This window comes from Prionailurus viverrinus, chromosome D3 (genome assembly GCF_022837055.1).
Source record: "Prionailurus viverrinus isolate Anna chromosome D3, UM_Priviv_1.0, whole genome shotgun sequence".
Classification (NCBI taxonomy): domain Eukaryota; kingdom Metazoa; phylum Chordata; class Mammalia; order Carnivora; family Felidae; genus Prionailurus; species Prionailurus viverrinus.
In genome coordinates, this window is record NC_062572.1 from 12,938,708 (window position 1) to 12,965,967 (window position 27,260).

The 27,260-nt window shown below is 47.5% G+C and overlaps 1 long non-coding RNA gene across 2 annotated transcripts; it reads right to left on the bottom strand.

Moving 5' to 3' along the window:
- On the bottom strand, positions 1-27,260 carry LOC125149190 (uncharacterized). 2 transcript variants are annotated; one of them, XR_007145830.1, is made up of 3 exons: positions 26,780-27,260; positions 24,470-24,564; positions 1-192 (listed from the first exon to the last, which is right to left on the bottom strand). It is a non-coding gene; the product is annotated as an uncharacterized LOC125149190 (long non-coding RNA). The 2 variants fall into 2 exon arrangements; XR_007145832.1 differs by lacking the exon at positions 1-192 and adding an exon at positions 22,640-22,865.

The window sequence follows — 27,260 nt, forward strand, 5'->3', positions numbered from 1 at the left end:
CTAGTGCCCATCACCGTATTAGCCAAGACAGGATGGGTTTTGCCACAGTCACAAAGCCCCAGTTTCAGGGCCTTAAAACAGCAAAGCTCTGTTTCTCATTCACAGTATATCTTTATCGCAGGTCAGCTGAGGGCTTTGCCCCTCATGACCTCACTCTGGTACCCGATTGACAAAGCAGCCAACATCCAGAACCTGGTGAGAGAAAGAAAGATAGATGTGGTAAATCGCATCCTGGCTTTAAAACTTCCACGCAGAAGTGACACATCCTTTCTACTTACATTCTGTGGCCAAAGTCAATCATTTGGCCATGGCTATTCCCAACGCTTATGTCAAATCAGGGTCCAGAAAAACTGACCTCCGTGATCACCACCCCTCGCCACCAGGGAGGAAGGTGCGCATGACAATAATGACCATAACTCACCTTTATTGAGCGCTTACCGTATGCGCATAGGAGTTTAGACAGTTTGCACAGATCAGCTCCTTTCAGCGTCAAGACTACTCTTTGAGATTGGCAACTTCACCCCACTTTAAAGATGAGGAAACTGAGCAGGATGTGGATCACTTGCCCAAGGTCAAGTACCTAGTCAAAGACCCTACTGAGCCCGGCTGTAGACCCTAACGGTTCGGCAAGGCTTCCCCCTGCCACCTTTGCTACTACGACAAATACCCCTCTCTTAGCTGCCTTCTCCTCATCCCTGACTTTCACCATCCCTGCGGGGGTTTCCTGAGAAAAAATAAATAAATAAAGCAAAACTTCCCCCGCCCCACCCCTGTGCAGAGATTATACGCTATCTGGTTCAATGGACGGCGAGAAATGACCAACAAGATGAAAAGACAACTTACAGGATGAGAGAAAATATTTGCAAACCACCTATCTGACGAGAGAATATCCAATGTAGATGAGAAACTCCTACAACTTAGTAGCAAAACTAAGTGAATGAATGAATAAATAAATAAATAAATAAAACCCAATTACGAAATGGACCAGAATAGACATTTTTTTTCCCCCGAAGAAGACCAACAAATGACCCACAGGTATATGAAAAAGGTGCTCCACGCCGCTCATCACTAGGAAAATGCAATATCGGCAATATCAAAACCACAGTGAGATATCATCTCACATCTGTTAGGACGGCTGTTATCAAGAGACAGAAGGTAATACGTGCTGGCGAGGATGCGGAGAGAAGAGAACCCTCGTGCACGGTTGGTGGGAATGCCAACTGGCACAGCCACTGGGGAAAACAGTACGGAGGTTCCTCAACACATTGCAAATAGAACTACCCTATGATCCAGCAACCCCACTTCTGGGTATATCGTGGAAGGAAATGAAATCCCTATCCCAAAGACGTGTCTGACTGCCTGTGTGCATTACAGCATTATTCGCGATGGCTAAGACATGGAAGCAACCTCAGCAGCATGTCAACGGATGAATGGATAAAGAAAATATGGGGTATACGTAAAATAGAATATTGTTCAGCCTTAAAAAAGAAGAAAATCCATGGGGCACCTGGGTGGCTCAGTCGGTTAAGCGTCCGACTTCGGCTCAGGTCAGGATCTCACGGTTCATGAGTTCGAGCCCCGTGTTGGGCTCTGTGCTGACAGCTCAGAGCCTGGAGCCTGTTTCAGATTCTGTGTGGCTCCCTCTCTCTCTGCCCCTCCCCTGCTCACGTTCTGTCTCTGTCTCTGTCTCTCTCTGTCTCAAAAATAAACATTGGCACATTTTTTTAAAGCAAAAAAATGAAGAAGAAAATTCTCCTATTTGCAATTACATGTATGAACCTGGAAAGTATTCTTCCAAGTGGAATAAGTCACACAAAGAAAATTATTGCATGATCTCACTTACATGCAGAATCTAAAAATTTTTTTTTCAAAATTAAAAAAAGTTGAATTCATATTGAGTAGAATGGTGGCTCCAGGGACTTGGAGTCAGGGAAATAGGGAGACACTGGTAAAATGTACAAACTTTTAGCTATGAGATGAATTGGGTCTGAGGATCTAGCATATGACATGCTGACTGTAGTTGATAACGCTGTGTCGTAGAACTGAAATCTGCTAAGAGTAGAACTTACGTGTTCCCACCGCAAAGAAAAAAAAAAAGAAAAGGAAGTAAATATATGAGCTGATGAATGTGTTTGTTAACTCAACAGTGGGGATCCTTTCACAATGTATCCATGCATCACACCATCGCATTGTATACTTTAAATATATTACAATTTTGTCAGTTATATTGCAACAATGCAGGAAAAAAAAGACTGTTTCTAAGTCCGAATTTTTATACCCATCTCTCTTGGCTAAGGTAAGAGAAATAAGCTATCTCAGCCAGCCAGCCAGATGGAAAGTCAGAAACCGAAGCATTACTCTTGGTACTTCCCTCTTCCTTACCGCCACCGCCCCCATCCTCCACTACCAAGTGTTTGCGATTTTCCTCATCTATGTTTCCCACATCCATTTGCTTCTTCCCAGCCTCACACCTGCTCAGTTCAAGCCACCATGCTTTTCTGCCCGGACCGTTGCAATGGCTTCCATTTCTGTTCCAGTCGATTCCCCACCCTGCAGTGCGAGTGATCACAGTGATCACCCCTTTAGTGTGATTATGTGATAAATGTCTGTCCGAGCCCCTGGATCCAACAGCACCTGAAGCCAGACGCCCTTGCATGTGTCCGTTTCCTGCCCCTTGCAACTAATTCATCTGTCTGATACTCACCTCTTTCTCCTACCGTTCTGGACACCCCGTGGTTATCTGTGTACCCCTAGTGGCTTAGCCAATGCTCAGCACATATTAGACTGTTTGCCAAAGGGAATTGATCTGGATGACATTCAGAGTCTTGTTCTAGGTAGAAACGGGGACTTGAAAAGGAAAGGCCTTAGCTTTGTCCTTGAAAAACCCACAAAACGTCGCCACGCAAAGACGCAAATGTCAAACCTAATGGTTGACAACAAAGTTATGTCCCCAGTCCTCCTCGTCTCCAAGCAGTTCCCAAGAACTGTTTCGGGAGTTTTTCTCACTCCCTTAAATGTGGTTTTATTTACTTACTTCCCAACCCTCAAGAAAGCCTCTCATGTCCTGGGCCTCTTTCATTTTCAAGTCCAGCCTTGGGAGAAAAAAAAAAAAATGTGCACGTAGAAAATCCTATAATTACTGGATCTGATTTTCGTTTGAACTTTTCCTCTCTGACATCACTGCAAAGTTCTTTACGAAGGGCAGCCAGCGAGGCCCCAATGCATGTCTGTGGTAGAGAATCTGCTGGCGTGTGCACATGCGGACAGATGCGTGTGTGTGTGTGAGTGTGTCAAGGAAGGCACACAGGGCGTGTGGGTGCCTGTACGTGTTGGAGCGTGTATGTGAGTGAGTGGCGCGTAAGTGAACGCACGATGCAGAGACGGATGCGCGTGCTGTGCGTGTGTTAGTAGCGTATGTACGTAAGTGGTAGGAGGCTGTGAGTGAATGGAGGGGGCGCGTGTGTCTGTGAGTACACGTAAGCGCGTGCAGGTATACGCAGGCGCGTGTCCGTCAGCGGGAACTTTACAAGCCGGGGTGGTAGCTGAAAGGATGTACTGAGCGCCAGGCAAGACGGCAAGGAAGAGAGGAAAACCAGGGCAGCGAGGACAAGCATAAAGTCACCAGGGGTCTCATCACGGGGACCAGAGGTAGACGGAGACGCAGGCTCTCCAGGAAGGAGGAGCTTAGGTGGGAAAGCATCGGCGTGAGTGGTTGAGGGTGGGCTTGGCCCCCAGGTGAGTCCCCAGCAAATCACTCGAGACGGAGAACGACGCGATGTGCCGCAATGTTGACTTTGGTCGGAAGACCCTGGACATTTTGTAGGGAAAAGTGGGCCCGGAGGGTCAGCGGGCAGGGTGTTGCCAGGGAACAGCCCCCGTCTTATTCAGAACATAATGATGAAGACAGGGACTCCAGGGCTCGGCTTCGTGGCTTTGACTCTAGGCATCATCTTCGGTAAGTTAACCTATTTTCCCCTGCCTCCGTTTCCTTCCCTGTCAGATGGAGAGTGTGGTGGAATTTGTCTCCTGGGACTGCTCGTGATGACGGTTAAATGAGGGAATACATATAAAGAGTTTAGAAGAACATCTGGCTATTGGAGTGTTCGTTATCATCAACCTCTCTGTCGCCATCATCCGTACCTCCGAGAGTTAAGTGGAGCACGGGCTATAAATGTGACAGGCATCTTACCTATGTTTGCTGAATGAATGGATGGATGAATGAATGAATGAATGAATGAAGTCGTTTTGCATTAATAAACGAGACTTCCCTTCCTGAGGCCTTGACACATACCGTTTCCTCTGCCCAGAGCGCTAGCAATCTTTTCCTTTTTCATGTTTATTTTTACTTTTGAGAGAGAGAGAGAGAGAGAGAGGCGCAGGGAGAGAGGGAGACAGAGGATCCGAAGCGGGCTCTGCACTGGCAGCAGGGAGCCCGACGCGGGGCTCGAACTCACGAACTGTGAGATCATGACCTGAGCCGAAGCCGGACGCTTAACCGACTGAGCCACCCGCGCGTCCCGCTGCTCGCAATCTTTTTCCGGCTCCTGGCCACCCTCTCTTGGCCCCGCTACCTCTTACCCATCCTCCTGGTGTGCGGTGAAACTTCATCTGCTCCAGGGAGCCTGCCTTGACCTCCACCAGTCTCCCAGACACACATGTTCCGTGGATCCCAGCTTACTTATTCAAAGCGATCTCAATACGTATTCGATGTCTACCTTCGCTACTTGGCTGGACAGCCATGAGGTCAGGCGCTTTCTCTTTTCTGTTCGCTTCAATAAACCCGGTACCTGGTGCACGGCAGATGCTGATTGCATATGTGATGAGGGAATGAAGGAAGGAGAGATGGAGCCGTGCTACTCAGATGTTAATATGCACACGAATCAACTAGGGGTTGTGTTAAAATGCCGGGACTCCGAAGCCCTAACTGGCTCCAGGGGATGCTCGTGTTTCTGGCCCACATATCACACTTTGAGTAACAGGGTCCGATAATATCTACTTGTTCGGGAATTTAGAACACGTAATTATTCTGATGTCATACAAGCATGGGTATTAGTCACGCCTGTGTTTAATCTGATTCACGTAAAGATGATGTTGTGAAGAATTATTCCATAAATCTTAAAGGAGGTATGAATGATGGTCTTTGTTTTCGGGACTTTTCCTCCTGAACCCTTCCGTCTCAGCAAAGGATCCACGTGATGGTCGAAGAGCCAAACTGCTGGTGAATGAATGAGGCACAGAGGAAAATATGAATATCCGCTGTTTACCACCACGGTATTTGAACTAGAAGTGACCATGACCACGGCCCTGACCTGTTACTTCTTCCTGCTTGGAGAAGTTTTTTTTTTTTAATTTTCTTTTTAACGTTTATTTATTTTTGACAGAGAGAGAGAGAGAGACAGAGCGTGAGCGGGGAGGGGCAGAGGGAGAGGGAGACATAGAATCCGAAGCAGGCTCCAGGCTCCGAGCTGTCGGCACAGAGCCCGACGCGGGGCTCAACCTCACAAACCGCGAGATCATGACCTGAGCCGAAGTCGGATGCTTAACCGACTGAGCCACCCAGGCGCCCCCTGCTTGAAGAAGTTTTTGACAAACACGGATATACATGGAATAGAATGCAAAGTTCACACGTCTTTTAAAAATACACGGTTTTGATGACAAATAGGAAAGAGCAGCTCCGGGTCTGTCTGAGATTATTGGCACACTTCTCTGATGCACGTGGAGTCCCTTGAGCAGAAAAGTTTGAGAACCCCCGCCCACCCGGGATCTCAACCCTGGGACCCGCCACAGCCCGGCAACCCGGGGCGAGTCTTCGAAATCAGTAAACCGGTCCGTACGGTGTTTCCGGGTTGCCAGGAAGAACTTTCTTCCCCCCAAACACCTCTTTCGACCCCAGGTTCCTGCAGGGCTAAAAGGTGTACCAGAAGGGACATTGGCTTTTGACCGTCCGCCCAATCTGATTTCCCTTTGGTGAATTGTCCCCGTGTGTTGCCAGATCTACCCGGTAAGACTACCCCACTGCCCTCTCCTGGCCTGGGTCCCCAGCCCTCTCTTCAGCCCTCTGAGCATCTCTGATAAACCCACTACCGTCTGGAACAAGCCACAATTGGCTCTCTGTTGTTTCCAAGGCTTCCAGCAATACGGTCTGATCAATACGTTCTCTTTGCTTTGTGCCAATGCATCGGTTCCCAATAAATACAACAAAAAGAAACCAAGTGAGCAAAAGTTAACAACAACCTAATCACTTACGATCGTATGAGATCCGTTAAGTGAATTATGGGATATTCATACAGTGGAGTATTATGTAGCCATTAAAATTAATGCAGAAACCTTGCAAACGTAACGTTGAACATAAGACGCTCTTACCCAGCACAGTACGTATGATGCGACTCTATTCACGCACAGTAGAAAACAGGCAAAAGTAATCTGTGGTGTTGAGAACGGGATACACCATTCTTGTTGGGGGTGGTCAAGACTGGGGAAGGGGCTGAGATGTTCTGTTTCTCTGATCTGGGTATTGTTTCCAAGGATCGATTCACTTTGTGAAAATTCACTGAATTCCGCTTTAGGATATGTGCATTCCTTCTGTATGTGTGTTATCGTCCAATAAACAAAAATTTAATGATTAAAAAGCGGTTATAGAATTTTGCTGCCTAGACCCCAGAAAACCACATGGAGGGAGAGAGGGAGAACAGACACCAAAGTCTATTGGCATTTTGTGTTTTAACTAGGAGTCTCTAGGAACTGAGACCTTCCAGGCTGAGACCAGATCTTCTCCATATCCAGGATCTGGCGCAGTGCTGGGTTCGCAGTCAGTGCTGACAAGTGTTTGCTGAGTGACTGAGAGAAGCAAAACAGCACAATCAGATTCTTTGAAACACTGAGCTCCTAGATCAACACTTGCCTGAAGCCATCCCTACTCCCAAGCTTTCAATTACTATTACATTCCCTTTCGTGTGAAATCCAGCTTAAGCTGGGCTTACTAATACTTGAACCTGAAAGATTACAAACAGCGGCTGCCCCTTAATCGCTGGGTGCCTTAGTTTCCCCATTCGTCATCCTGGTATGAACACACGAGGAAGACACAAACTTAAACGCATAGACGTTAGAGTCCAGAGACCTAGACCCAAATCGGCGCTCCATCACCAGCTAGCTGCAAGACCTCGGGTGAGACACGTCATTGCCCTGAGCCTCAGTTTCTTCATCTGTCAAATGGGGACAGTGTCCGCTTGATAAAGCTGGGAGCACGTTAAATGAGATAATAATGGCAAAGCTCTTCACGCAGAATCCACCCTAATAGCAGTGCTCATTCCCAGGTGACCACATACAGAGCTCATTTCCACAGCCCGTCTCAAAAACATTCCACACCCGTCAAATGACTTAAGGTCAGGGGCGCCTGGGTGGCCCAGTTGGTTGAGCGTCCGACTTCAGCTCAGGTCATATCTCGCGCTTTGTGAGTTCGAGCCCCACATCGTGCTCTGTGCTGATAACTCAGAGCCTGGAGCCTGCTTCGGATTCTGTGTGTCTCTCTCCGTCCCTCCCCCGCTCATTCTCTCTCTCTCTCTCTCTCTCTCTCCCTCTCAAAAATAAACAAACATTACAAAAAAAATTTTTTAATGACTTAAGGTTACATGGAAGTACTTCTCGATGCCCTTGTCCACCCTTTATCATTAGCAAGATAAACTGATTTCCAGAAACCAGAGCAGAACACAGGCCAAAGGGAAGCGGGACTGTTCTGCAAGATCAACCCAGGAAGGAACGTGTGCACAAGTGGAAGACGCAGCCTTTGAGGCGGACACGGACAGTGCTGCTGGGAGGGAGACGAAAGGCAGAACGAAAGAGGAGTGTTTTCAAGCTTTAAATGAACGCGTTTTCCCCCGACTCGACTCAGACAGAGGAGTGCAGTCAGATATAATCAACGGCTGACGAAGAGCAAAATATTTGTTCCGGTAAACACACTCATCTCTCCAAAGTCACTGGAAACGTTTTCCGCTTTCTAAAGAAGCTCTGATGAACTCAGAGCCACAAAGAATCACCTGGCGAGTGGCTATTCCAAGAGGCAGCTCGGCGCTTCCGAGAAAGGCCGCCCAAGCCCTGAATCGTCAGAGCCCATGGCCCTGGCCCCGAGCCCCGGGCTGCTGGGTGTCAGAAGGGTGGCCTCAGAGGACCTTGGTACCCACTGCCATTTAACGTGCAAATCAGGACGAGCCACAGATCGGGCTCCTCCGACCAAGGAAGGTGTGGGGAAGGGGCAGGGTGGTGAACCAGGGTCTCCCTTTGGAGGGAAGGAAGGGGACACTTGCTGTGTCTTTTTCAACGTTTCGTGCAAAAATGTCCAGCTGCGGTCATGGGGCCCAGACAGTGCGAGGGTCTAGGTCCCCGCTGCCCAGGAGAGAAACAACACAAATCACGCTCATAATTTTAAATTTTCTAGTAGCCACATTAAAAAGCAAAGAAAGAGGGGGGCTCAGTCGGTTAAGCGTCCGAATCTTGATTTCGGCAGTTTCGTGAGTTCGAGCCCCACATCGCGCTCTGCTCAGAGCCTGCTTGGGATTCCCTCTCTCTCTGCCCCTCCCCAGCTCCCGCTCTCTCTCTGTCTCTCTCAAAATACATAAATAAACCTTTAAAAATTATTTAAGGGGCGCCTGGGTGGCGCAGTCGGTTAAGCGTCCGACTTCAGCCAGGTCACGATCTCGCGGTCCGTGAGTTCGAGCCCCGCGTCGGGCTCTGGGCTGATGGCTCGGAGCCTGGAGCCTGTTTCCGATTCTGTGTCTCCCTCTCTCTCTGCCCCTCCCCCGTTCATGCTCTGTCTCTCTCTGTCCCAAAATAAATAAAAAACGTTGAAAAAAAAATTTAAAAAAAAAAATAAAAATTATTTAAAAACAAACACACGCCAAAAAAACCCAGGCGACCTTAATTTTGATGTTTTTACGTAACTCTGCATGCCCTCAATACGATCATTTTCAACCTGTAATCGATGTAACAACGGTTAATGAGATAGTTTACATCCTCTTCTCCCTAAACCTGTAAAATCCAGCATGGACGTCATTTATACTCAGAGCACACAGACTTTTGAGCTGAACGGCCTCCCGCATGAGCAGTGACCACTTTGGAAAGCATAGCTCCAGCCGATGCCAGTTCAGACATCAGCCGCAGGACCTACATTTCATTTTCCTGTGAGCCATAAAAGGTCTGAGTTGCAGAGGAGTTCAAAAAACTGAGAGGGGAGAGGGGGGCGGTTCTATCTGTCTGTATCTGTCTTTGTGCACGCGATTGCTTAATGTTTATTCGTTTTTGAGAGAGACGGAAAGACAGAGCACGAGCAGGGGAGGAGCAGAGAGAGAGAGGGAGACCTAGAATCCGAAGCAGGTTCCAGGCTCCGAGCGGTCAGCACAGAGCCCTACGCGGGGCTCAAACTCACAAACTGCGAGATCATGACCTGAGCCCAAGTCGGACGCTCAACTGACTGAGCCCCTCGGGCACCCCATCTGTGTCTCTCTGAAAATTCGCTTTTTTTTTTCTGATTCCCAGAGAATGTTATGTAGGATATAAACAGAAACTGAGGGAGGTAGGGGACATCCCACCTAGATGAGCTGTTGGGAGAAAACCTCCCTGAACACAAGTTACCTAAGGAGACGCCTGCAGGGGTAGCCATGAGAAGCCACCTGTCCTGTGGGCGGGAGAAGACTGTTCCAGGCTGAGGGAACAGAATGTGCAAAGGCCTGAGGCAGCAAAGAACTGGGTAAGTCCCAGCAGCTGAGAGGCGGGAACCACCACCTGGAGGGCCATGGTGTGAGATGAGGAAGAAAGGGGAAGAGCAGGGGCAGTGAAATGACGGGCAGATAAATATAACTCCACTGGACCGACGGTTTCTCCTTAGGACCACATCCCATGGGGAATACCTAAGGGACCATTGATACAGAAGACCTTATGAGTCAGTGCCTCATTCACGCTGTAATTTGGGAAAAAAAGGGAAAGCGACACAAAGGAACTAAAAATACAGACTTAGCGTGCAACTCTCGGGGATTGAGCATGAACATTTTTCTTTTCACTTTTAGAGACAGAGGAGGAAAAGCCTGAGCCGCGGCGACAGTTGAACATGGAGACAGTTGAGAAAAAAGCCATAAGCCGTGGATTAGGTCCTCCCTTTCCAATCGCACGACACTGTCTCCCCTAAGCCCTTCCTCTAAGTGAACTTTTCGTAACGAGTGTGTCCTTGAGGGCTTCTGTGACAGTGGAGTCTTGCGACCTTGTAGCCCAATTGAATATGTCATCCCTGATTATTCTGGCGCGGGCACTGGGTCCCATCAAACACTCTCAGCCTACCTCTTGCTACCCCCAATGTCTTTATCCTTCTCTGTCTTTCTCTGTGCTTCTCAAACTTAAATGTGCATCCCAAAACCAGGGAATGTATTTCTTTTAATACGGATTCCCAGCCAATCCCCCCAATAATTTCTGGTGTGCTTTTCCTGGCGTGGAGCCCGGGGAGCTTCCTTTCACCAAGCACCCCCTTTCCAGATGGTTCAGATGCGCGTGGAGGGCGGCCGACTGTTGCCTGAAACGTTGACCTAAAGCGGCACTGCCCCACGGCCCTTTCTGTGATCAGGGAAAAGCTCCATATCCCAGTGCAGGTACCCGTTTCCCACAGCAGCCACCACCCACGTGTGGCTACTGACCGCCGGATATGAGGCTAGTGGCACTGAGAAAGTGAATTGTTCATTTCAATTAATTTTCATGTAAACAGCCACATACAAGCAATGGTAGAATGAGCCCTTCTTCATTAATAAAATTCAGGGCAGCGAACTCCTAGTTAAGGAAGTTCTTTTATAGACTCTTTAAAGAACTCTTTATAGACTTGTGTGCACGATAGCTCCCCCCTCCCCCACAATTAAATCGGTTTGGAGATACATACATGCACGCGCACGCACACGCGCACACACACACACACACACACACACACACAGAAAGAGAGGGAGACAGAGAGGTTTGTTTCTTTCCGAGAGCTTACCAGTAATTATCATGTACTTTGAGGCCCATCAAAGACTCTCTTGCTCAATATTTACCGTCCCCGGAACACCAGCCAGATCCAGCTCTCAGCATCCGATAAAAGTCAACTAAGGCAAGGCACAGATGCCCCAAAACACTCTCCGCAAAGAAAAACTCAGCTTTTCTCATCTCGTGCTTCATATGCATGGCTCCCTCGTGGCTCCCAGCTGCCCAGAGCTCACAGAGGTCACTGGAAAGTAGCTCAAACAGGAAGAAGGCCACACGGCTCAAGGGTCAGAGTGGAGTCACTTACTGTAGGACCTTGAGCAAGACCCTCTCAACCAGGGGCCTCAGCTTCCCCATCTACGAATGGAGGCACTTTGGCTAACTGAGCTCAAGGTTTCTTTGAATTTTAAAAATCTTCTTGAAAATAACCCACTTTATCCAAATGTACCGGGCTGGCCATGATGTAATTACCCATATGTTACATGAATAAAGCAAGTTCCCTGTTTGGGGAATGTATGTGCATGTATACACATACATAGTTATCATACGTGGATACGCGCACACCATAGATGATAATGTAGAAAGAGAACCACATAAAGAAAAATTCTAGAAGCATACACACCAGAGCGTCACCAAGGGTTACCAAAAGTCTCAGCCCCCGGGATGTACCTGATCAACATCTACAGGTCTTGGCAACCTAGGACTCCGTCTTCAGATAACCGCCCCTAATTTCCACTCTCCCTCTTTCAGTGCAGGAGACTTGGTTGGGTAGGTTTCACCTGCCCTCCCGAGCGCCAGTGATGGGCACGTGACCCAGGCTGGCTTGGCCAGTCAGAGATCAGCATCCCCCAAGCTGGCCAGGTGGATCAGGACCCAAGCCAGCCAATCAGAGTCAACCCGGGACCAAGAAGAACTGCGGCCAAGAAGCATTCTTTCTTTCCTCGGGAAGGAGGTGAGTCTGGAGGTGCCCTGCGGCCATCTTGAGGCCGGAAGGGTGAGGCCGCCTAAGACCAACCCAGGGCAGAAAACACAACGGAGAACTTAGGAGAAACAGAAGCCGATGGTCTGCTTTGATGCTCTGGGCCCAGCTGCGTGGGCAGATCTGTCTACCCTGGACTTTGAAGATTAGTAAGTCAATAGATTCCTCTCTCATACTGAGGCCACGTGGGGCTGGCAGTGACCTGCAGTCTTCGTTAATGCTGGATGTCGGCGAAGAGGGTGACCTCCGCTTTTTATTTCGGAGGCTTCCATTTCCGTTAGTTTTTTTTTTCTTCTTCACAATGAGTATGAATTTACCTGTTAAAAAAATACTTGGATGTCCTTGGTCTTAAAAATAAACATAACTCACATGTGTCAAGGTCTTGCTGTGGACCCAAGGCTAAACTAAGCACTTGCCATGCCTTATCTCACTAGTGACCCTCTCCCTGGAAGACAGGCCCCTCTGCTGTGACCATTTTCGAGATGGAAAGACTGAGGCCGGAAGGAGCTGGGCCATTGCTCAAGGTCCCGCAGCTAATAAACAAGGAAGACTCCACCGGGCCCCACGTCTGATGGTTGTCTAAAGATCCGGTTTTATCCTTTGCGGATTCACGTTTAGTGGGGAGAATATTTGACACAAAAGGATTCCTTTTTTAAAATTTATTTTTAATGTTTATTTATTTTTGAGAGACAGGACACCAGTGGGGAAGGAACAGAGAGAGCGGGAGACACAGAATCCGAAGCAGGCTCCAGGTTCCCAGCTGTCGGCGCAGAGCCCGAGCCGGGGCTCGATCTCATGAACCGTGAGATGATGATGACCTGAGCCGAGATCAAGAGTCGGACGCTCAACCGACTCAGCCACCCAGGCGCCCCCCCAAAGAGATTCTTAATAAAGCTCGGTCTCGTGCACTAGAACAACGCTCCTGGACCTGGCTCATTACTGAAGGCACAGCGCCTACCGCCATGCCTGGCACAGAGGGGCTCAACAAACATTTGCCGACTGGGCGCATGAATAAGATAGAATATGGGAGACCCCGAGAGGCCCAGGTATGTGAAACACCCATTTCAGCCCAACATCTGAAGCATTCCTTCCAACTTCATCGGGGCTGTATCTTAACAGCTCAGACATGCTTTCCAGTTGAAAACATTCATTTAATTAGCAGGCATTTTCCAAAACGGATGTGCCTTTCTCAATCACTGTGTCTGCGGCGGACATTTGTTGAAAAGGTGCCCCCCTCCCCCAAACATCAAAGCTTATGCTCCGCAGACCTTTCTCCCCCAATTACTTCCATTGGAGAAGGACAGCCGGGCAGACAGGAAATCGGCCACAACACGCAAGATGTTTTCCCTTTGTGAAAAAAGATGCTTGTGGGAGAAGGTCCTTTTTGGGGAGGGGGGAGACAATCCACGTCCTTTTTCAAGCTGTGTCTTTCAAAATCTGTTTCTTTTGTCGGCATAGGGCTGTTGGCTGTGAACTGCCAAAGATCATTGCTCGTGGACATCTCGCTTCCCTTCCCCACAACAGCCCCAAGGATCACCTGTAAGGTACTATGTCATTGGGTCTGCTTTATTTCTTCCCGAGTTTTGCAGCTCCTGGCCCTGGTGCTCTGTTTGGTTTGACCATTTACTGTTCAGCTGGCACAGAGATTCTGTGCCTTCTTCTCTCGGGTCCCCGCATCTTGGAGCCTGGGGCGGCACGAGCTGTGAAGCAAGCTTGGCATCTGTATTTTGGAAAAAATGACGTTCCTCGAGAACACACGGTTCTCCAAACCCACCGAGGCGTAGCTGGAGTCGGTGGGGTCAACCCTTTGCCCTAAACTCTTCCACAGCTCCCCACTGCCGTCTGGATAATGCGTGGCTCACAGGCCAAGTGACTTAGCTGCAGTTTCCAGAATCCTGCTTCCTCCCATCCCTCCTTTGGATGTGCTCTTCTCCCTCCCTGAAACGTCCTCTGGGTCCCACCTCCTTCACTCGGCGAATTCTCCTCAGTGGCGGGCACTGGATGTCACCTCCTCCGGGAAGCCTGCCCTGCTCCACTCCTTCAGCCCCCACTGGGAGAGCTAAAGTCAGTGCCCTCCCCGGCACAGTAACAGCCTACCCCATCCAGCACTGGTGGCCCTATTATAAATGCCCTTTTATTTCTCCATCACCCTCACCCATCCCGAATGCCTTATGTGAGTCTCAAGAGCCTGCCATATAAACAGGACCTCAACGAATCGTCGAGGGAACAGGACGAATACATGAATGGGGTAGGGCCAGGGAGGCAGCTTAGCGTCCGCGTAGGAAGTGCGCTGGAGGAAGTACGGATAGAATGAAGCTTCCTCATTAAAGTGGTTGACTGCAGAGTGCGGAACATGATCCTGAAGGCAGTCACGTGCCAACCCTCAACCCCAAGCCGGGGCGCACGGAAGACCAAATAAATGGCCCCCATCGTGGCCTCGACAGGGACATCAGCTCATACCCACCAGGCCATACGAGGCCAACAGAACTGCTCAGAGTTCTGCAAACAAACTGCCTTTGCCCCACTGCCTGAGCCAACGGAGTTAGCTTCCAAGAGAAGCCACTTGGAAAGAGCCTTCAAGGTCATGGGCGAGGTCGGCGTGAGAAAAGAAGGCAAAGAAGGTACGAGAGTGGAGATTCTTGGAAGGAGTGCTAACTTTCCTTGGCTCTGGGTTCCGGTTGCTTCTGCCCAGCAACTGCCCAAGAGCCAGAGCTGAGTAAAAAATACGCAGCGGCAATCAGGTGGCAAAGACGTAAACACTGGGATAGTCTTTTCCCTCCAAATTTCCGAGTCCCAGGAAACCTCTATGGCCCGTGGCGCTTACCAGGTACACGGGCTTTGGTGTCTTTCTTCTCTCTGGGAGCTGTGGTACCCCACCCGCATGGCGTCTCTTTTCGGGCAGTAAGTTTCCACTTCTGGTTTCTCAGTATCTCAAACCTCGCGCTTCCCTGGGCCATCACTCTCAGGAAAGTGCAAAGGACTTCTGGCTCAGTGGGTTTTCCTCCTTAGCGGAAAGAACACTTTCTCGCCTCAAAACGTATGCTTGAAAAGCGCACTTAGGTATCTCAGTCGGAAGCTCACCGTCGGGGGGTGTTTGCATTCTGCCTTCGAACCTTCCAGCCTGTGCGATCTCCAGCAGGTGACCTAACCCCTGTGAGGCTGATCTGTAACACGGGATAAAAACAGACCCCTCAGACGCATTTTCGAGAAGACCAAATGAGGTGAATATACCCCAAGCACCGAGCGTGGCCCCCCCACCCCCCCGGCCTCAACAAAAGTCCGTATCACCAGCAATTATCATCCCTGCATTGGAGTAAGTGAACAAAAATAGATGTTTCTCTCTTACGGAGATGTATAGAGCCCCGGCCAATGCTCACCAAGGCAAGTAACTGGTCTACGGTGACTCCAGGATGTATGGGGAAGCAGTTGTGTTTTTTCTGTTGTTAATACATTCCTGAGAGCCATTGTTTCCTGGTTATTTGTCTCTTTGGCTCTGATTGGCCAAGTTCCAATTTCTTGAGGTTTTTACTGCATTTGGAAGCTGTGTTATGAAAACCTTGGAGCCTCCATGAAAATGAAAACTTCCTGTTCTTCCCCTTTCTCCCCAGAGTATGGTAGCCAGATACCCCCTCGGACCTGGAGGACGGTCCAACTTCAAATGCTCTGTAACAGTGATTTCCTGAACATCAGTCGTCCCTCAAATTACAGTATTGGGGGACCTACCTGGTACTTCCTTGCCTTGCTTCTCACCCCGAGTGGTGGTCAAGAAACATCCTTTGATAATTCATGCCTCCCCTTTGGGATTCGTCCTTGGTATATCTTGCTTTTCCTTGCCTTTTTCACCAAAACTTTTGGTTTGAGAAAAACCCAAACGCCTTTCATTACCACAGACTATGGGGAGGGGTGGTAAGGACACCGCTAACCAAAGAATCCACTTTTTCCCCCCCAAATGTCTGCTAGGATTTGGATAATCCTCCGAAGTCACAGTCTTGTTTTCTGCTTAGTGCTGGCAAGCCAAAAAGACCGCCACACCGAGATAAATGGCTCTTTCCTAGCCCTGGCAAGCTTCGCAAAAACAAGCCAGCCCCACAGCCTCCAAAGACAGCTCCTGGGCTGGATTAATTTCCTCCTTCTCGAGGTCTCTTGATGGTGTTGTTGACTGTCCAGAATCAGCCCCAGAGTGCCCTTGTCCAAAAGACCAAGAACAGCACCCAAATCCGTCCCAGCCAAGGTAACCAGGGGTAGAGTGCCATCTGCTGGCCAATCGTACAAGACAGCTTCCTCCTTCGCCCACGCTACTAAATGTTCCCCCATTTCAAAAGTGTCAAAAGAATTTGATGGTAGCTTCAGGCATGGGAACAAATGGTTATTAGTATTAATATCCTATTATTTGTAATAGGCATTTAGAAATAAAGCCTCCTTCTCTTTAACCTTTTTCTTCAAGCATTTAAAGGCAAAAGCAGAAATCTGGGAAAGATTGGTTCTGCTTATAATTGCTTTTATTATTGTGGACGTGGTTGTTACAGTGAATGATAATAATAAAGTCTTGGGAACTTTGGTTTTACACACTCGTAATCAGGACCCCTAAATCAGCATATCACAATTTGCAAAGGGATTTACGATCCCAGGCAAGTTTACAAGAGCTTAACACAACAAAGGCAAAATAAATAAATAAATAAATAAATAAAAATAAAGGAAAAAATAAAACTGAAATGAATGCGCCCGTTTTCAAAGCAGCAAGAATACAGCTGATGAACGTATTATTTGGGGGATTAGGTTGCTATGTTTCATGTGAAAATAAGCATTTCTACTTGCGACCACATGGGCTCTTTGCTTTTTTCTGGGTTATCACATGTGTAGAGCCTCCTCAAATCCAGAGAAAACACTGCAGAGTCTCTTTTTTAAAAGAACCTTGCCTGTTCTAAGAGAGAAAACAAAAAACATGCTGCTTTAGAGCTTTTTTTTTTTTTTTTTTTGCCTCTATTCCTTCTGGTTTCAAACTGTGACTCGTGAAATTGACAGAAAGGAAAGGAGACACCTTTCTTCAAAAGAGCCTCGGACGTATTTTTATTTGTAACGTTTCCCAGGAAGCGTGTCAATGGCGTACAAAAGTCAGATAGTCTCTCTCTAACTACACCATATGGAAGTTTTCCTAGATGATCATCTACGTAAGTTGGGACGAATATGTGGGAAACAGTACTAATTACATACATACACGTCCGCGTTTTGACCTCCACGCCCACAAGTGCCCACTCTGGAGAAAGCTTGTGCCCTGGCTGGATGTTCACAGGTTTTCCACACCAAACAAGTCATTGGGATTCTAATCGTTGCTTTTGTGTGTCCTTTGCGCAGGCTTTCAGAGGCACCCGCAAGCCCCAGTCCTCTCTGCAAAAGGAGGATTTGTTAATAGTTCCTAGTATTTTCGGCTCCTTTCTTGATTTCCTTCCTTTCCAGTATTTTTAGCTCCTGAGATAAAACCTCATTTATAATAAAGTCAGAATCCCTGGAAAACATTCCGTCAATGAAACATCCAGCCTTGCTGTGCATTATTTTATTGAATGAATGGGGTTGTTTCCTTGAAACCTGGAGACCCGGTCCTGATTATTTAAAGGCAGGCACAAAGGCAGAACTGGGTGGGTTTGTTTTGTTTTGTTTTTGATGTTTTAAGACGTAAAGATTTTATTTAAGATGTTTGCTCTTTGTGGTAAAATAAATAGCCTTTCCAAAGGCACAAGTTTGCTGGGACCAAATCATTCACTCAAGGAACCGGGATATGTCAGCACCCGATTCAGTTCTGGCAGATCCTAATTAAATGTATGTCTGAGCCTCTCTTTTTATCAATGCATATTATTCATGGTCCCTGGTCTAACATGTTGAAATTTTGAGGCATGATCAAATAACATTTTTAATTGAAACTAGTCAAATAAGAAGTTCTCTTTTTTTTTCTCTTTGGAGAGTGGAACTTCTTTACAGGGTTCTTTCATTATCCCCCCACCCCCACCCCCAGAAATTTGGGAAGGTTTTTACAATCATCGTACATTTGAAATACCAGCTGCTAACTTCAACACAATTTTCTGCCCTGTTTGAAAAGGATTTTTTGTTTGGATTTCGTGGGGTTAGGATTGAGAGAGAGCGTGCACGCACAGAAGATAGAGAAAAAGACAGAAAAGCACACAAACAGTTTTGCTTTGAAGTTGCTACATAATTACTGTTAAGATCTATCAAAATGTGCTGGGAGACGGTGCTCCTCAAATCTGACGAGTGAACAGGCACAGAGCCTCTAAGAAGACTTTTTAAAGGAACGCATCAAATTAAGAACACGAAGAGACGCAACCAAGGTAGATTGAAAGATGTCGTGGTTTCTGTTGTTGTGTGTTTATTTGTAGAGAAGCATTGGAAAGGAGGAGGAAGGCAGGAAGGTGAAGGAAGGGAAAATGAAAGAGAAGCAAGTAAACAGAGGGTGGGAAGCAGGGAAGGAAGGAAGGAAGGAAGGAAAGGGAAGGAGGAAGGAGAGAAAAAGAGAGAAAAACATTTACTGAGCTGTTTGATCTTTGTGTGTTTTCCTATTCAAAGCTATGTCCTTGGTGCAGAAATTAAACATTACGTATAAAACACAGAAACAAGGGGGAAAATAGTTTTCCTTTTTCATTTCCTTTGTTGGAATACTGGCTTGGTACATGTGAAGAGAAAACGGCTGCTGAGTTGGAGAATTTTTCTTTTTCAGCAGTGATCAAACCAGCAACCTCTTTCAGCAAAAGTTCTTAATGTCACAGTGCCCCCTGGAGTATTGCCTGCAAGGGACCCTAACTCCCAGCTTTAACTACCTTCCCCGCTCTTTACTTGTTTTTCTTACAACTGGGGAGGGAAGGGGGGGCAGAAGGGGCTTGGAAAACTTTTAAACAATATCAGGACCTTTTGAAGAGCTGCCTCTGACTGGGGACGGGAGGATTTCGAGAGATAACTTCCGATTTATTTCGGATAGTTAGGAGAAGGGGGCAGGAGGGAATAAAACCCTTCTCTTCGGTTTTTTTTTTTTTTTTTTTTTTCTTCCCCCTTACCCCCTTAATCCTATTTTAGTTGAGGTCTGACCTTGGAAATTTCCAAAAGACTTTAATCTCCTGTACTCCAAATTGCTAAAGGGAGCTGAAAGAGAGAGTGTATGCATGTGGGTAAAGGTGGTTTAAAATTGTTTATTTATGAATGGGTTAGACTTTCCTGATACTAAGAATGTTAACTAGTTCATTAGGCTCTCTTCATAAATTTAAATCGTTTTTTTTTTTTTCCTTTTCTTTCCTGTTTTTTTTTTTTTTTTTTTTTCTTCAGAAAAATACAATCATTAAAACTCAGCTGAGAAAAATGATCTTAAACTATGCCTTCTGCCTCTGGGCAGGTCTGACCCACGCGAACGTTCATATTCTCAGATAGCTAGGAAATGCTGTGTGGTATTTTCTAGAACTACACTGCTCTTCTCCAACCCTCCCCCCCCCCACCCTCCACCCCCTCCAGAGAAAACAAATTACCTTCGTGTCAAAAAAAGGGGAGGAGGGCAGAAAACAAGAGAAAAGAGTCATTTCCATAAATATTTTCAAGATAGAAAAGAAATCCAAGCTCTATGCAGATCTCAAATTTGGGGAGGTACGAACCCATTGAAATCATTAGGTATTTCATTTTTCAGATGAAAGGCTCCCATTCTGCATTACTGGGTAGAGATCTGATGTAATTTGAAGTGTCACTTTGGAGGGGTCTGGGTGATTAAGTCTTTTTCATTTCTTTCATTAAAGGGCCGATTTTCCTGATGTGGGTTATAACTTCGTTCCCATCTGAAATTTCACCCACCCCTCGCTCCCCCTCGAGAAAGGTCTATATGTATGACTGATTTTGAAAGAATAACAAATCCAGTTGTATACTTATTTTTTTGTAACTGCTTTTGATTTTATTGACCTACGAAACGCAAAACCACTTTACTATCATTCTCAAAGGTCCATTTTAAATCACGAGATACGTCAAGGTATAATTACTCACGTTTAAAACATTCTGTAATTATAGGAAGAAAGAATAGAAAAATGGCTTTCGAAAAAAAAGGATTATTGGAAGCAATTGACTTTCAAGAAATGTCTGTCTTTTATAAAGTTCATAATTTCCCAGTAAATTCTTTTAAGTTAATAAACATTTTCAACATGAAGAGCCTTTATACAGCATCCCCTCCCCCCCCCCCCCCACCATCTGCCACCAGACGGACACACACAGGAAAGAAACCTAAAGTCTTTTAAAATATGCGTTTTGGTTTTTTTTAGGGACCTCAGAAACGGAAATATTTCTCAGGAAATGTCAAACACGAACGTCTACATAATATCTACATGAAATAATAAATCAAAATCAGCTTTTTTTATCCGACAAAACACAATAAACTAGTTTGAGACATTATTTTTGTGCATGTTTTTTAGCTCTGAAAATACCCAATAATAGATAATGCCCTATTGGGAAAGATAACGGGTGTTTTCTTGTACCTTGGTGGGAAAAATATTTTTTTGCCCTTTGTAAAGGAAATTAGATATATATTTGGGGGGGGGGGAGAATATAACGTTTCACTGTGATACGATCCAACAAAAACCCAGGAAATTCAAAGTCCGACCGATGCCCTGCTAAAAATTCACACCATTGTGCCTCTTTACTAACAGATTTAAGAGCCCAGAATGTCTGGGGGAACCTCTAATTTCCTGACTTCCAGCCTCTCATGTCTAAACACCAAACTTATTTAAACACCAGCGGGCCTTACGAGGGTTGCCATTTTCTTCCCCCTTCTTTTGTGTCTCCGTGTATATTTTTTATCTTTGCTGGGATTGGTTTCGCCTCACCTGAAACGCGTGTACTACCTTTTAACCCTGGTGAGCGACAGCTTTTGGGGGAAACTAAACTCCTTTTTCAATGAGGAGGCAACTTAACGAGAGAGGAAAAGAATCAGGGAATCAGGGTTTCTCCAAGCTGAGAGACACCGCCAAGGACATAGAGCAAATAAAAAGGAAAGGAGAGATGGGACGCAAAGGTGGAGAACTGGGGGTGGGGGCGTGGGGGGTCTCCCGTATTTGTCAAGGCGCCCAGAAAAAGCTTCACCAACAGGGAATCACACCTACATGAAAGGTGCAGTTAGAGAATCAGATTCTAGAGCCCATCACGCCGTCAGGAGCTCTTTCCAAATATTTAAGCTCCCCAGATCCTCACCATTTGTGGATTCCAGATCATTAATTTACTACTGGATTGTTAATTACAGCGTAGTAATAGAAAACCGGGCTTGTAGATTTTATGGACGCTGCTTCTGTACAAGTGACGGTTGCTACTTTCAGGGGCTAAAAGTTTAAACTTTAACTGCATTTTTAAGTAGTTGGGACCGGGGCGAAAAAGGTTGTTCGTCGATGGTCTGAGCTGGTAAGTAGTTAGTTATTAAAATGGGCTTTGAAGCTCTCTCTTGGCGTATGTCTGCATTTTTTAAGAGTCCCAGCAAAACAAAACAAAACAAAACAAAACACTTTTTTCTTGAATGCATCTAATTTGGATTTCATTGAATTTTCTGTACACACACACTGATGTTAGGATATTTTGGTGAATTTAATTCCCCCAACCCCTCCGTATGAAAGAAAAGAAACTCTTTCTTGAAGAGATTTAAAAGGGAAGAAAAATCCTTTTTAAAAGGCTTAAGGGAGAGGGGGGCTTAAGGGAGAGGGGGTGAAGGAAATAAGTGGTAAGAAGGCTTTATTTTCTAAAGCTCAAATTCCAAAGAAGAAGGACTGTCTACGTAAGAACTGAAACTAATTTACCTGAATTCCTTTGTCACTGTCTGGCTCTTAACTATTAAATGATTCTTTTCACTAGCCAATAAAGGCAAATCAAAAGCATGTTTGAAATGGATGGGGTGGTGCCAGGCAGTCCCCCCAAACGGAAAGCCCGCTTGCCACGCTGTGTCTGTTTGGGTGCCCCCAGGAGGACTTCCAAGAGGGTGCTGGGATTTGGGCCACCCTACCCCGATGGGGAGAACAGGGGACTCACTGGCTGTTACCGGTGGACGGAACTGCCTCTTCGGGATTACCCGGGAAGGAAAGAGAAAGTTCCTGCCTCTGAGCCAGGTCGACAAACCGGTAGAGGTTTAGTCTCTGCTTCCCTCTGAAACGCTGTTTTAGGATCTCTACCGACATGAGGGCTTGCTCAGACTTCGTGCCCCTTAATCTCTCTACCTTTGTAAAAACAACGCCAATACTCACTGCCTTCCCTCCTGGAAACTGTCAAAGACAAGGATCTCAAAAGCGAGTCGCCATATAAAAACCCCATGATTTAAACACAACAGGAGGACAGCCCCTTCCATTCCTGACATCTCGCTGGTCTGGATGACAAAGAATATAGACGAGAACTGCGGAAAAAGTGCCCGATCATTATGAATAAGCAAAAAGTCCCTAAGCCACTGGAGGCATTCAACAGTGAATATTTAATCTTGATAGAGGCAGGAGACTTTCAAGCTCGCTCTTTCCATCTTTCAACTGGAATTGTAGGAAATCAAGTACAGGAAGAAATGAAGATAACACTTCTCAAAATTCGCCGTCCCTGGATTTCCCACGCGCGGGGGAGGTTTTGAGGCCCTGCTCCCGGACGATGACATACGCCCGATTGAAAAAATGGGTGAATTAAAGCTTTTTGCTGTTCTCCCGTCCGGATTGGATTGGTTACCCAATTTGACTGAGTGCTTAGAAATTAGTCAATATGGCAACTAATTAATAATTTGACGAGGAGGGAAAAAGTCAATGTCTCAGCTGCACACAGAAGTTAAGTCAGCCTCACGAGGCACCTCGAAACACAATCCCTGGGTTCAGTTCACTCTGTATTAGTCTGTTTCTTCCCAGCGGGACGGTATCTTGGAGAAAAACGATGGGCAGGGGGCAAAAAGGCCGCGAGATGTGGTTAATTTGATACGAGATCTAGTAACAATGCATTCTAGAAGATACATATTTATAAACTACGTCGCACTATAATAATATAACCGTTGTAATCATGGCACAGTAAGTGTTTCCTTTGTCCTAGGGACTCTGTTAAGTAAGTACCTTGAACACATTATCTTATTCAGTGCTTAGAGTCCCACGGTGAGGTAGGCACCTATGATGTCCATTTTGCAGGTAAGGAAACTGAGGCCCACAGAGCTCAGCCACAGTAGTAAAGAAAATAGCAAGATTTCGAACCCAGACTCATGATTCCAAACCCTGCTTTCTAGTTCCTTGCCTCTGTGAGCATGGGGAAAACTAGCCAGGGGATTTATTGCCAATTTTCTTTCTGCCTGGGGAAAACCTGAATTGCTTTTAAGACTGACCCTAGGGGCGCCTGGGCAGCTCCGTGGGTTAAGCGTCTGACTTCGGCTCAGGTCGTGATCTCACAGTTCGTGGGTTCGAGCCCCGCATCGGGCTCTGTGCTGACAGCTCGGAGCCCGGAGCCTGCTTCGGATTCTGTGTCTCCCTCTCTCTCTCTGCCCCTCCCCCGCTCATGCTCTGTCTCTCAAAAATAAACAAATGTTCAAAAAATTGAAGAAAAAAAAAAAGACTGACCCTAATTTGCTGCGTGGCGGTGGACGAGGTGTTTCTCTCTGGGCCTCAGTTTCCCCTGGACTAAGTCAGGGAAACCCTCCAACAATGACTCCATAAAATAACTTTATCATCCAATGCTCCTGACTCGACCAAGAAACATGTTCTTAAGAAATCATCAGATGTTCGGTCTGGACCCAGAGATGCCAAAACTTAAAAAGGCACTAGAATTTTTTTTTTTTTAATGTTTATTTTTGAGAAAGAGACAGACAGCACGAGCAGGGGAAGGGCAGAGAGAGAGAGAGAGAGAGGCACACAGATTTCAAAGCAGGCCGTAGGCTCTGAGCCGTCAGCAGAGAGCCCAACGCGGGGCTCGAACTCACGAACCGCGAGATCATGATCTGAGCCCAAGTCGGGCGCTTAACCGACTGAGCCACCCGGGGGCCCCGAGACACTAGGATTTTTTAAATCTGGATGCACCTTGAGAGATCATTTAGAGAAGTTTCATGACGCCTGGATTTGACCCAGGCTTCACCACTCACTGGGCAACCGGGGCTTCAGCTCTCTGAGCCTCAGTTTCCCCGCCTGTGAAACTGGAATAACATAGCAAAGGCACGCATCCGCGATGTTGCGGGTTTGGCCGCAGACGGCCGTGATGAAGCGAATATGGCAATAAAGCGCGTCAAACGTCCTGTTTTGCTTTTCCAGTACATACGAAAGTTACGTTTCCACTACCCTGTGGCCTAATAACTGTACAATGAATAGCATGACGTCTCAAAAAATGCACCTATCTTAACTGGACAAAAAAAAAAAACAACCCACCACTTTATCGTTAAGACATGCAAACCATCACCCGAGCTTTTGGCAAAACACCATCCCTGATCACAGCTCACCAGGGCAAAAGCGGAATAACGCAGAAGGGCGAGCTCCTGCGAGAATTACCCACCTGTGACTGACGCGGAGACGCGGAGCGAGCGGTGGGAGCAGACTTGCTCGAGGCAGGGTGGCCACAAACACTGTCCTTCGCGGAAAACACTGTAGCTGCCCAGGGCAACAAGAAAATGAGCCACGCGTTACCGTATCACTAACACGGGCATAAGTAGGAGCCTCGCAGGGTTGCTGGGAGGGCTCCACGAGGCAATGCTTTACCCAGAGAGCCTGGACCGGAGAGGGGGCTCCGTGAGTGTCACCGAGGACAAGGATGTGAGACGGCGGCGGCGGGGTTGGTGGGGGGACGGTGGTGGCGATGACCGGCGCCGGGATGCGTCTAACAGCGAAGGGCGCGAAGGGGATGGTGTCAACGGACTCCATTTACAGCTGAGGAAACTGAGGCCCCAAAGTCAGGTGCTGATAACGGGCCTCGCCGACACCAGGAATTCAGGTCCCCAGTGCTGGCCCATCGCCTCTCCTATGCCCCGTGCTGAACATAAGCGGATTAGGATTCTGCTGAAGGGAGCTGGGAGCTGTAGGTCACATCGGCCTCCCCTTCACCCCTGGCTCACTTGACAATGGCAGGGAACTGTCCTCACCAGACCTCGATCCCTGCCTTTTAGGGGTGATGCCCCTTCCTGATGCTTCACGGAGAGATAAGGGGAGGAGGTGAGTTCCAGAAAGCTGCTTTTTAAAACCACCTGCCGCCAGAGCCCAAACCTATAACCACCAAGAAGCACAGGCGATGCTGTTTCCCCTGAGGTACCCTGGCAGGCATTGCTAACAGATCCTGGAACTCCCCGCGGAGCCCAAAGGGGCCTCCCAAGGCTCCCCCCCACCACACACACACACACACACACACACACACACACACACACACAGCTCTAGCTAGGCAGGCATGAGCAATCGATCAGAGTGACCCGGCGACGAAAATGATTTTCCACCTGACTAGGGAGCAAGACCGGCAACGGGTTCATAAGGTCCTGCGCCTGCTGAAAAAAGCCATCAAGCGACGAGGCCAGAGAGGGGTTACCCTGCAACACCCAGGTGGCACCTGGATTGAGGCCGCCTTGTCTCGTCTCAGTCCCAACACCATGGCTGGCACTTCAGTCGTCCATCCGCCCCTCCATCCACCCGTTCACTCGTGTATTCACTCCCTTTCTCCTTCATTCTCCCGTCCATTCGCTTCCCCCGCGCCTCCCTCCCCTCCTCACTCATCCGTCCCCTCCTTCCCTCTACCCTTCGTTTTTTAATTCAACCAGGATTTACTTCTTGCGCATTCCATGCCCCAGGAAGAGTCCTGGATGCTGGAGGCCTAAAAATGAACAAGACCTGACCTGAAATGAGCTGACCATCTCACACAAAAGTCTCAATTTAACAATGCCACGATCAATTATTCCTTCTCTGTTGTGGTCACTGCAACAAAGGAGAACATTAGATGCTTCGAGTGACACAGGTGAGCCTAGCGGGGGAACAGGTGGGGGTAGGAATCGGTCCCCCTCCCAAACATGAGCCAGCGTGTGACCCTCAGCTGCTAAAAACCCGTCAGTGGCCGTCCCCTGCCCTCACAATGAGTGCCAAGCCCCTCACGGTGCTCGGGCCCTGCCCGCCTCTGCACTTGGCCCCAGCCAGCCCCTCCCACTGAGGACACCCAACCCAGACCAAATGTACAGTTTTGAGAATGGGAAATAGTAGCCTGTGCATCCCATTCATGCAGAAATGAAGCGTGTTTTGTTTCCTGCCGCATCCCAAGTGCCCGGGGTCCTTGGCACAATGCCAAGCACACGAGATGAACTTGAGAAATGTTATAAATGGGCCAAGGAGCGCTTCTTTGACCCCGCCCTTGGCACAGGGCCTACCACAACGCACTGAATGTTTCAGTGTTGGAAGAGGGGAAGGAAGGAAGGAAGGAAGGAAGGAAGGAAGGAAGGAAAACGTGAGTAGTGAGGAAAGGTCGTGCCATAATCCAAGGCTTTCAAAGCTCTAATTCCCATACAAAAAAAAAGATCCGGTCATACTAAATCATTTCAAGACGAATCATTTTTTATTTATTTTTTTTTTTTTAATTTTTTTTCAACGTTTTTTATTTTATTTTTGGGACAGAGACAGAGCATGAACGGGGGAGGGGCAGAGAGAGAGGGAGACACAGAATCGGAAACAGGCTCCAGGCTCCGAGCCGTCAGCCCAGAGCCCGACGCGGGGCTCGAACTCACGGACCGCGAGATCGTGACCTGGCTGAAGTCGGACGCTTAACCGACTGCGCCACCCAGGCGCCCCATCGACGAATCATTTTTTAAAAGAGAGAGAGAGAGAGATTCATACTCACCAGCCTGGGAACTCAGGGCCCGGTGGTGAGAAGAAGGAGGCCTCTGACTCCAAGCAAGATGGGTGGGGCCCATCTGGATACTTCCAGCCAAAAAGCATTTTTGTGGCCTTGTAATTTCTGAAAGCTCGTGGCCGGGCTAACTGGCTCCAGACACAACCTCCTAAAAGGTTCTCCTCTTTGCAGCTCCTCAGCTCAGCCTCATGTAACCAACCCAAGCTCGGCCACCTGTGGGGCCTCAGTTTCCCCATCTGTAAAATGCAGTGGTTGGGTTAGACCATCCCCAACACGAACACCGTGAGTCCGTCTGAAGCTCTCTTCTTGGAATCCCTTCCTGGCCATCCACCTCAACTCCGAAAACATTAAGAATAATTATTGTGACAGCAGGTAATTGCCACTTATTGAACTCCTGTGATCCCAACCGCACCATTGTCACAGAGGGTGGATTTCTGATCCTCGTTTTATACACAAGGACACTGGAGTT